This window comes from Sciurus vulgaris, assembly GCF_902686455.1.
Source record: "Sciurus vulgaris genome assembly, chromosome: 9".
Classification (NCBI taxonomy): Eukaryota; Metazoa; Chordata; class Mammalia; order Rodentia; family Sciuridae; genus Sciurus; species Sciurus vulgaris.
The window spans coordinates 36,465,170-36,476,995 of NC_136469.1; positions in this window are offsets into that span (position 1 = coordinate 36,465,170).

Sequence of the window (11,826 nt, forward strand, 5' to 3'; positions counted from 1 at the left end):
TCTCTCTCTCTGCTCCCTGGCTCTGATGTCCTGAGCTGCTTTCCTCTGCCATGTCCTTTTATCATGATTTTAGGCTTTATCATGGGCCCAGAATTATGGAGTCAGCTAACTATGGATTGACCCTCTAAAACTGCTAGCCAAAATAAATGTTTCCTCCTCTAAATCAGGTCTTTTGATCATAGCAACATAAAAAACTAAAACACTTACTGTTGTCCATATTGTGTAAAGTGCTATATGAAAATGTTCTATTGTGGTTTTATGCTTCTCAAATAAGTTCTGTTTAAAAATGTAAATAACAGTGTTTGGAGTTATCTTTTCTGGAATTACAGTCTTGGGATTTTGAATTTGTAGGATCTCAGACTTTCAGTATTATGATCTTTCAGGCTTTTGACACTGGAGATTATGGCACTTGGATCATGTCTTTTGAGATCATAACCCAAACCTGAACTGAAGAATAGTATTTTTCAACTAGCAATACCTGTGACACAAAGAATAAGTGAAGGGACTAATAAATGCTTGCCATGTCCAATGAGGGGCTAAGGGGAATTAGAAAAATAAAGATTCACAAATGCAGATTTTAAAGATAAACTGGGATCAGGTGGAGTTCTGCTCTCTGATGGAGAAGCAGATCTAAAGAGTTAGGCCAGCAATCTTTATTTATATATGTCTCATTATCAGGTTAAAGACTATGCTACCATTATTCTTTGTATTCAGGAAAGTTACAGAAACTAGGACATCTATGTAGCTTTTCCACACTGGCAATTCACAGTTGCAAAGTGCAAAGCTAGGAGCTTTGTGTAACTCTCAAGAAAGTCCATTGTTAAAAGTTACCGTGAAGCAGGCAGGAACATGAGAAGCAGAGCTAGTGAAACATTGTGATTGTCTAATATAAGAATTCCTCTATTCCCAGGAGCTGTGTGCCTGAGATCAAGGTCAGAGCTGATAGGACTCTTGCACAGAGCCTGCTCATGCAGGGCATTGCCACAGCAGCTAAGCATCCTGTGCCCTCGCACAGAAACATTCCTAGGCACTGGGCATGCCACAGCCATGAGGTCATCAGAGACTCCCAATCTCAGTCACTGCTTTCCCATCTTCTGTTTCCACTCTCCACAAATGCTCTAAATAATTTCAAAGTAAGGTGCAAACGCCTAATCAAATTTTTGTTTGTTTGTTTTTGTTTTACTGCTAAGAACTATTTCAGGATTTGTGATGACCACACTTGCCCTGAGGGTAAGACATTGTCTCTGTCATGTCACTGAGGACAACCCAACTCAAGGATATTGTGAGAATAATGACGTCTCAAGCCACACTGCTGACTGCACGAGAAACTGAGCTGGTGAAGAGAAACAGGTGCAACAAAGGCAGAGTTGAGCCTTAGCCTCCAGCTGGCTGTTGGTGACATCCTGCAGGGTAGTGCAGCACTGTTCTTGTGAAAGCTCTTGCATCTACATTATCATTTCATCATCACAACAGATCTGTGAGATAAGTTCAGCAAGCACCTGGTTTGAAAGGTAGAACTTGATTTTCAGAATAAATCCAGCTTCTATAAACGATGATGAAAAATACCCAGCATGTAGACAGCATGGTCTTCTCTTTTACACTAGTTCCAACCACCACTGAGCTTTCCATCTAAATGGAGGAATATATTTCAATTTTATTTTAGCAGACAAAAATACAGATGCATTTGTTGCTAGCAGAGTATAGAAGGCCTCAGATCTTATCTGTTGGATCTTCCCTCCAACCCTAAGCCTATCTCTTTCCACTTGAAGCAATGCTTGTGGTTATTTGAGAGCATGGGTGAAAGGTTAAATCTAAAGACCTAACTACAAGAGGTTAACATTCTGCAATTCTTTGAAAAAAATAATTTTATTGAAAGTCATGTCTTTATTTAATTATATGTAAATAAAAGTCCTGGACTATAAGCTAAAATGTTTAGTCATCCCCCTAACCACTTTCTCTGCCCCCAAGTATTGATTTAGATTTCAGCGGGCAGGAGACCAGAGACCTTCCTTTTCTCTTTCCAAAAGGAATTATTTACATTAGGGTGATTATTTTTCTCTTCACCTCCCTAGAGGACAGGGGGGCAGGGGAGTTGTATAAACTCCCAGATTTCAATTTTTAAGGTTCCTTTCCTATACTGGGAAAACACACACACAGAGACATTGGTACATGCAGGCCTGACCTCTGCATCATGTTGCCACAGAAAGGGAAAGGATTGCAAAGCAGAACTGATGCAGTCATTGCTCTAAGCAGTGAATCTGTTTCTGCCTTGATCCAGAAACGCATGACATGAATAAACGTAGATATTCAAAAACTGACCATATAGAGGATAGAGAGAACTGGAGACACAGAAGTAAAGATGTAGAAAATAATATTATATATTGCAGTGATACCCTTTATTCATTGTATATGAACATGTACAGTCTTTGATATTTAAACTTTCCACTATGACAATTTAAAAGTAAAACATGATTTCATAATAAATAATAGATCTTCATGCTAAAGCCATGATGGGTCTAAAACTGGACTTAATTGATATATGTTAAGTTTATGCACTGGAAACCAAAGGAACTTAGTGCACAGAGGGAAGAATTTATCACCCGAATCACAAGCTTAATTGAAACTGATTGGCATTTTGCAGATGTATTTTTACCATGACTAATCAAAGTTTAGAGAGCATGAGTTTACTATAACTGTATTAGGTGAGTGTGATAACATTGGAAATATAGACACCCTGATATAAAGATGTCTTGGATTTCTGCTTTGAGTGACCTGGTCATTAACAACTTTAGGGAACAACCTGAAGATATTTTAAAAGAGACACAAGAAAAGCAATACAAGATCCTTATAAGTTTTGGTGTCTTATTTTTTTCTTAACTTGACAACTGCAGCAAGTATGAAGAGAATATTTTGAAGTTGTTACCAAATAAATTGATCATTACAGAACAGTACTTTTGGACTACACTTCAACAAGGTACTAGAAGCAAAAATCTGCTGAATAAAATCATCAAAGTTTGTTTTGGGAATATTATGTTCAAGGACTTTCTATGTGCATTAATATTTTTGAGAACTGGAGTTGTCTATTGAGTTAAATCTAATTTTTCTAGGAAATTCAAAGAGGTTAAGCTGAATATACTTTCATTAGTGACAGTTCATAAATAATTCCATTCTTCTTATTTTATTACACATTTTAGAAAATGACCAAATTTACTGTTACTAAAATTTTATTCTTTGTGTTTAAATATAAAATACATAAATTATTTTGGGTTTTGTTGTATATGTTTTACTGTTTCTAACAGATAATAATGGTTTTCAATTTATGATAGGGATATGGTTTCTTTTCAAAGTATATTTAAATTAAATTTTATAATAATTTGAATGGCTATCCCTATTAAATTACCTGACAGATTCTGTGGAAAGCTGAATTTTGAACTCTTTGTTTAAAGTTTATGAAAGGGAAAACAAAATGACATTTCAATAACAATAAACTATAGCATTCCTCCTGTTGCTTCTTCAGCCTAGAACTCCCTTTCTATTAGGCATGTATGTTTATCAGCTTTCCACAACTATAACAAAATACCTGGGATAATAAACTTATAAAGAAGAAAAGTTTATTGGGCTCATTGTTTGGGGAGTTTCAGTCTATGAATGGTTGACACTGTTGTTTTAGGGTCTGTGGTGCCACCTTATAACATGATGAGAGTACATGGCTAGAGAAGCTGCTCATCTCTTGGTGTCCAGGAAACAACAAAAAAAGAGAGGAAGGAATGGGGGTTACCAATATCCCCTCCTAGGGTACACTGCCAATGACCGAAGTTCCTCCTACTGTCTTGCTCTGAAAGTTTCCACTACCTCCCAATGGAATCATGAACTGGGGGCCATGCCTTTAACACATGGGCCTTTGGAGTACGCTTATCCAAACCTGAGCAGCATAATTCAATTCAGTCTTCAATGACAATTTCAAATAAAAATAATATTTCTGAAGAAAACTCTCTGAGTAGTAAAAAAAAAAAAAAAATATTTCATCTAGTTTTGCTTGATTCTTTCCACTGATGCTTATCTCAAAGTACAGAGTAGTTACATGCAAAGATAGGTGCTATCTAGACTGGGATCCTTCAGGGAGAGCAACCGTGTTTCTTAGTCACCTTTTTATCACCAGAATATAACACATGTTTCATAAACCTGTATAGGATTTAAAAATGTAAGTATATAAATTTTGTCATTTGTGGCTTTACCTATGGCAAAAATACTCTTGAACAATGTTAGAAACACATTTGAAATACATTACTCTTTATAAATTATAATAGTACAAATTAATTCGAAGACAAGAAATCAATATCATTCACACCATCTGGTGGCCTTGAGGCAATTTCAGAAGCATTCTAAGAAACTCCTCTAAGTTGCATATTCTTTTTTTATTTTTCTACTTCAGACACATACATTATTATAGCCCCATGTAATGTTTTTTCTTTGCTTTCCTTTTCTAAGTTATAACAACTGATCCCAGAGAAGAGCATTGTTCTATTGGCATTCAGAGGCAGCATCCACTGAATCCTGAGTCAGAGCTGTATTTGTCCTGAAAGGGTTGATACAGCTTTCATTAGAAGCAAATCACATACCAGAGAGTATTGCCCAATATTCCCTGCACGATATTTCCCTTAACTTCTGTTTCTCCTGAACCATGACCTTCCAATCTATAATCCATCACCATGTATAGCACTCACGCAAAACATATGGCTTCCTTTCAGTCTGGTATTGAAAAATTATTTTTCCTTTTAACTTTTTATCAATATAACCTGACCAAGCCATTTACTTTCTGCAAAAGCATTACCAATGATAAATAGTGAACCCTGCCCAGAAGTAGTTTTAATGTTTGAAGAGTGTTGGAAGAGACATTATGGTGTAAAAGGAACTATTGTATTTCTTTTTATTTTCTCAGTAATTTGTGCAAGAAGAAAGCAATATGTGAACATTTGGCTGGGACAGTGAAACTATCAATAGACAGAGTGGGAGCACTTCCCCCAAATGGAAGACATAATGGATAATGAACTGTGCTTCGTTATATTTAGCAATAGCTAGATTGTAATGCAGGCTGATACTGGGGCTGATACTGAAGATAAGCAGATAAGTTCTCTGGCTATAGGTGAGAGACAAGTACATGTAGATATTTGGAGAAAGGGATAAGATTGGAAAAACTTCTGTATTTAAGGCTTTACTGCCATAAAAATATACTCCTATATTCTGCTAAATTTCTGGGTATTAGATCAATGTATACTTCTCTTTTTCACTGTTCTAACTACTACATTAAAACATAATATTGCATTAGGGATAGCATAGCATCTTTAAATGTTCTGTCAATGATCGTATGTGCAATACTTATATTTTTCCCATTTTAAACATTTCCATCAACTATATCATTGCCATAAATTCTGATTTGTTTTATATGATCTAAGTTACTGAGACAACAAGAAATGTTTGGGAAAAAATATGCATGAATTTATTTTAGTTTCCATTAAATTTTCAAAAAAAATCAGAATTGGACTTACTATAATTTTAATTTCTTAAATTAATCTATTAATTATTCCTTCAATTTCAATCCATCAAAGAGTATGAAAATGAGACTTAAATTTAGTCTCATAATACTTCTTAGGTTCAAAAAAGTTTAAAAGATTCATGTGGAATTTTTTTAAAATTAGTAAATTGTTCCAAAATGCAGGAAAAGATTTAAATTATTGGTATGCAAGATTAGTGAGAATGTCGTTCAAATTAATAAGCTATTGATTAGAGGAAAAGATAAGAGAGCAGAGAATAGTAAAAGAGAAGGAAAAGGAGATTTGGGAGGTGAAATGTTACACAATAACCAACCAGATTCAGAAAAAGTGAAACTGTTCTGATTTTGAATTTGAGGATTACTTTAGACTTCATTCAAAAGAAATTAAGTTAGTGAATTATTTTATAAAGCTGTGTCTCCACTTCATCTGTAAATCTATAATGTGAGGAAATTGAACTGTTCTAAATAAGGTGGGCCTCCCATGAAGACATACCATTATTTTTTAAATTTTTAAAATTTGTTCTAATTGTTTACACATGACAGGAAAATGCATTTTGACACATTGTACTCAAATATATAACTTCTCATTCCTCTGGTTAAGTCATACATAACCACACATGTACATAGGGTAATAATGTCTGTCTCATTCTACTATCCTTCCCATCCCCTCTGCCCGACTTTAATCCAAAGTTACTTCATTCTTCCTTACCCACACCCCACAATGGATAAGCATACACTTATCAGAGAAAACATTTGGCCTTTGGTTTCTCAGGATTGGTTTATTTCACTTAGCATGATATTCTCCAACTCCATCCATTTACCAGCTAATGCCATCATTTCATTCTTTAAAGCTGAGTAATATTCCATTGTGTATACGTGTTTGTGTGTGCATATATATATATATATATATAAAACATTTTATTTATCCACTCATCTGTTGAAGGGCATTTAGATTGGTTCCATAGTTTAGCTATTGTGAGTTCAGCAGCTATAAACATTGATGGGGCTGCGTGACTGTCACATGCTAATTATTTTTTTATTGTAAACAAATGGGATACATTTTGTTTCTCTATTTGTACATGGAGTCAAGGCACACCATTTGTGTAATCATAAATTTACATAGGGCAATGTTGTTTGATTCATTCTGTTATTATTTTTTCCCTTCCCCCCCAACCCTCCTACCCCTTTTTTCCCTCTATACAGTCCTTCCTTCCTCCATTCTTACCATCCTCCTTATCCCTAACCCTAAACTTAACCCTAACCCTAACACTAACCCCTCCCACCCCCCATTATATGTCCTCATCCGCTTATCAGCGAGATCATTCGTCCTTTAGTTTTTTGAGATCGGCTTATCTCACTTAGCATGATATTCTCCAATTTCATCCATTTGCCTACAAATGCCATAATTTTATCATTCTTCATGGCAGAGTAATATTCCATTGTATATATATATGCCATAGTTTCTTTATCCATTCATCAACTGAAGAGCATCTAGGTTGGTTCTACAGTCTGGCTATGGTGAATTGAGCAGCTATGAACATTGATGTGGCTGTATCTCTGTAGTATGCTGATTTTTAAGTCCTTTGGGTATAGGCCAAGGAGTGGGATAGCTGGGTCAAATGGTAGTTCCATTCCAAGCTTTCTGAGGAATCTCCATACTGCTTTCCAGAGTGGCTGCACTAATTTGCAACCCCACCAACAAAGTATGAGTGTACCTTTTTCCCCACATCCTCGCCAACACCTATTGTTCCTTGTGTTCTTGATAATCGCCATTCTAATTGGGGTGAGATGAAATCTTAGGGTGATTTTGATTAGCATTTCTCTTATTACTAGAGATGTTGAACATTTTTTCATATATCTGTTGATTACTTGTAGATCTTCTGTGAAGTGTCTGTCCATTTCCTTACCCATTTGTTGATTGGATTATTTGTATTCTTGGTGTAGAGTTTTTTGAGTTCTTTATAGATTCTGGAAATTAGCGCTCTATCTGAAGTATGAGTGGCAAAGATATTCTCCCACTCTGTAGGCTCTCTCTTCACATTACTGATAGTTTCCTTCGCTGAGAGAAAGCTTTTTAGTTTGAATCTATCCCAGTGGTTGATTCTTGCTTTTATTTCTTGTACTATGGGAGTCCTGTTAAGGAAGTCTGCTCCTAAGCCAACAAGTTGAAGGTTTGGACCTACTTTTTCTTCTATAAGATGCAGGGTCTCTGGTCTGATTCCAAGGTCCTTGATCCATTTTGATTTGAGTTTTGTGCAGGGTGAGAGATAGGGGTTAAATTTCATTCTGTTGCATATGGTTTTCCAGTTTTCCCAGCACCATTTGTTGAAGAGGCTATCTTTTCTCCATTGCATATTTTTGGCACCTTTGTCTAGTATGAGAAAATTGTATTTATTTGGGTTTGTGTCCATGTCCTCTATTCTGTACCATTGATCTACCTGTCTATTTTGGTACCAATACCATGCCGTTTTTGTTACTATTGCTTTGTAATAGAGTTGAAGATCTGGTATTCTGATAACCCCTGCTTCGCTCTTTCTACTGAGGATTGCTTTAGCTATTCTGGGTTTCTTATTCTTCCAGATGAATTTCATAATTGCTTGCTCTATTTCTGTAAGGTACATCATTGGGATTTTAATTGGAATTGCATTGAATCTGTATAGCACTTTAGGTAGTATGACCATTTTGACAATATTAATTCTGCCTATCCAAGAACATGGGAGATCTTTCCATCTTCTAAGGTTTTCTTTAATTTCTTTCTTTAGTGTTCTGTAGTTCTCATTGTAGAGGTCGTTCACCTCTTTTGTGAGATTGATTCCCAAGTATTTTATTTTTTTCGATGCTATTGTGAATGGGGTAGTTTTCCTAATTTCTTTTTTTGAAGATTCATCACTTACGTATAAAAATGCATTGGATTTATGAACATTGATCTTGTAACCTGCTACTTTACTGAATTCACTTATGAGTTCTAAGAGTTTTCTGGTGGAATTTCCAGGCTCCTCTACATATATACTCATGTCATCAGCGAACAGGGATAGTTTGAGTTCTTCTTTTCCAATTCATATCCCTTTAATTTCTTTGGTTTGTCTAATTGCTCTGGCTAGAGTCTCAAGAATGATGTTGAATAGAAGTGGTGAAAGAGGGCATCCCTGCCTTGTTCCAATTTTTAGGGGGAATGCTTTCAGTTTTTCACCATTTACAGTGATATTGGCCATGGGCTTAGCGTAGATGGCCTTTACAATGTTAAGGAATGTTCCCACTACCCCAATTTTTTCTAGTGTTTTGAGCATGAAGGGATGCTGTATTTTATCGAATGCTTTTTCTGCATCTATCGAAATAATCATGTGATTCTTAACTTTAAGTCTGTTGATATGGTGAATGACATTTATTGATTTCCGGATGTTGAACCAACCTTGCATCCCTAGGATAAAACCCACTTGATTGTGGTGCACTATCTTTTTAATATATTTTTGTATGCGATTTGCTAAAATTTTGTTGAGAATTTTTGCGTCGATGTTTATTAAGGATATTGGTCTGAAATATTCTTTCCTCGATTTGTCTCTGTCTGGTTTAGGTATCAGGGTGATATTGGCTTCATAGAATGAGTTTGGGAGGGTTCCCTCCTCTTCTATTTCATGGAATACTTTGAGGAGTATTGGAATGAGCTCTTTCTTGAATGTTTTGTAGAACTCGGCTGAGAACCCATCTGGTCCCAGATTTTTCTTTGTTGGTAGGCTTTTGATGACCTCTTCTATTTCATTGCTTGAAATTGATTTATTTCAGTTGTGTATGTCTTCCTCGTTCAGTTTAGGTAATTCATATGTCTCTAGAAACTTGTTGATGTCTTCAAGGTTTTCTGTTTTGCTGGAGTATAGATTTTCAAAATAGCTTCTAATTATGTTTTGTATTTCACTCGTGTCTGTTGTGATATTTCCTTGTTCATTCCGAATTTTAGTAATTTGAGTTTTCTCCCTCTTTCTCTTTGTTAGTGTGGCTAAGGGTTTATCAATTTTGTTTATTTTTTCAAAGAACCAACTATTTATTTTGTTGATTTTTCCGATTGTTTCATTTGTTTCAATTTCATTGATTTCAGCTCTGATTTTAACTATTTCCTGTCTTCTACTACTTTTGATGTTGGTCTGCTCTTCTTTTTCTAGGGCTTTGAGCTGTAGTGTTAAGTCGTTTATTTGTTGATTTCTACTTCTTTTGTTGAATGCACCCCATGAAATAAATCTTCCTCTAAGTACGGCTTTCATAGTGTCCCAGAGATTTTGATATGATGTGTCTTTGTTCTCATTTACTTCTAAGAATTTTTTAATTTCCCTCCTGATGTCTTCTGTTATCCATTCATCGTATAATAGTGTATTATTTAATCTCCAAGTATTGGAGAAGTTTCTGTTTTTTATTCTGTCATTTATTTCTAATTTCAATCCATTATGATCTGATAGAGTACAAGGTAGTATCTCTATCTTCTCGTATTTGCTAACAGTAGCTTTGTGGCATAAGACATGCTCTATTTTAGAGAAGTATCCATGTGCTGCTGAGAAGAAAGTGTATTCGTTCTTTGTTGGATGGTATATTCTATATATGTCCGTTAAGTCTAAATTGTTGATTGTGTTATTAAGATCTATGGTTTCTTTATTCAATTTTTGTTTGGAAGATCTGTCCAGCGGTGAGAGAGGTGTGTTAAAATCGCCTAGTATTATTGTGTTGTGGTCTATTTGGTTTCTTGAATTGAGAAGGATTTGTTTGACGTACATGGATGAGCCAATATTCGGGGCATAGATATTTATGATTGTTATGTCTTGCTGATTTATGCTTCCCTTATGCAGTATGTAATGTCCTTCTTTATCCCTTCTGACTAGTTTTGGCTTGAAGTCCACATTCTCTGAAATGAGGATGGATACTCCAGCTTTTTTGCTGTGTCCATGTGCATGGTATGTTTTTCCCCATCCTTTCACCTTTAGTCTATGGGTATCTCTTTCTATGAGATGAGTCTGTTGCAGGCAGCATATTGTTGGATTTTTCTTTTTAATCCAATCTGCCAGTGTATGTCTTTTGATTGATGAGTTCAGACCATTCACATTCAGGGTTATTATTGTGATATGATTTGTATTCCCAGTCATTTGACTCATTTTTGTTTTTTGACATGATTTGGTTTCTCCTTTATTTGGCTATTCCTTTAGGCTAGTTCCTCCCGTTGCTGATTTGCATCGTTGTTTTTCATCTCTTCCTCATGGAATAGTTTACTGAGAATGTTCTGTAATGCCAGCTTTCTTTTTGTAAATTCCTTTAGCTTTTTGTTATCATGGAAGGATCTTATTTCATCGTCAAATCTGAAAGTAAGTTTTGCTGGGTATAAGATTCTTGGTTGGCATCGGTTTTCTTTCAGGACTTGGTAAATGTTGTTCCAGGCCCTTGTAGCTTTTAGGGTCTGGATTGAAAAATCTGCTGATATTCTTATTGGTTTCCCCCTGAATGGAATTTGATTCTTTTCTCTCGCGGCCTTTAAAATTCTGTCTTTATTTTGTATGGTAGGTATTTTCATATGTGGGTCTGTTGTAATTTTGTGTACTTGGAGTCCTATAAGCCTCTTGTACTTGGTTTTCCATTTCATTCTTCAGATTTGGGAAATTTTCTGATATTATTTCATTGAATAGATTGTTCATTCCTTTGGTTTGTTTCTCTAAGCCTTCCTCAATCCCAATAATTCTTAAATTTGGCCTTTTCATGATATCCCATAATTCTTGTAGATTCTGTTTATGATTTCTTACCATCTTCTCTGTTTGGTCAACTTTGTTTACAAGATTAAATATTTTGTCTTCAATGTCTGAGGTTCTGTCTTCCAGGTGTTCTATCCTATTGGTTATGCTTTCTATGGAGTTTTTAACTTGGTTTATTGTTTCCTTCATTTCAAGGATTTCTGGTTTTTTTTTTTTCAATATCTCTAACTCTTTATTGAAATGATCTCTTGCTTCTCGTATTTGCTCTTTTAACTGTTGATTGGTGTGATCATTTAATGCCTGCATTTGCTCTTTCATCTCCTCGTTTGCTTCCCTGATTGTTTTAATTATGTACATTCTGAACTCCCTTTCTGACATTTCTTCTGCTGTGCTGTTATTGGGTTTTATTGATATAGTATCTAGGTTTGTTTGGAACATTTTCTTCCCTTGTTTTCTCATATTGGTCAGATGTCAGTGGGACTCTGAGATATTGCAGATTTCCTCTATTGGCTTATAGTGTCCCTGTAGATTTCCAGTGTATCACCTCCCAGCCTT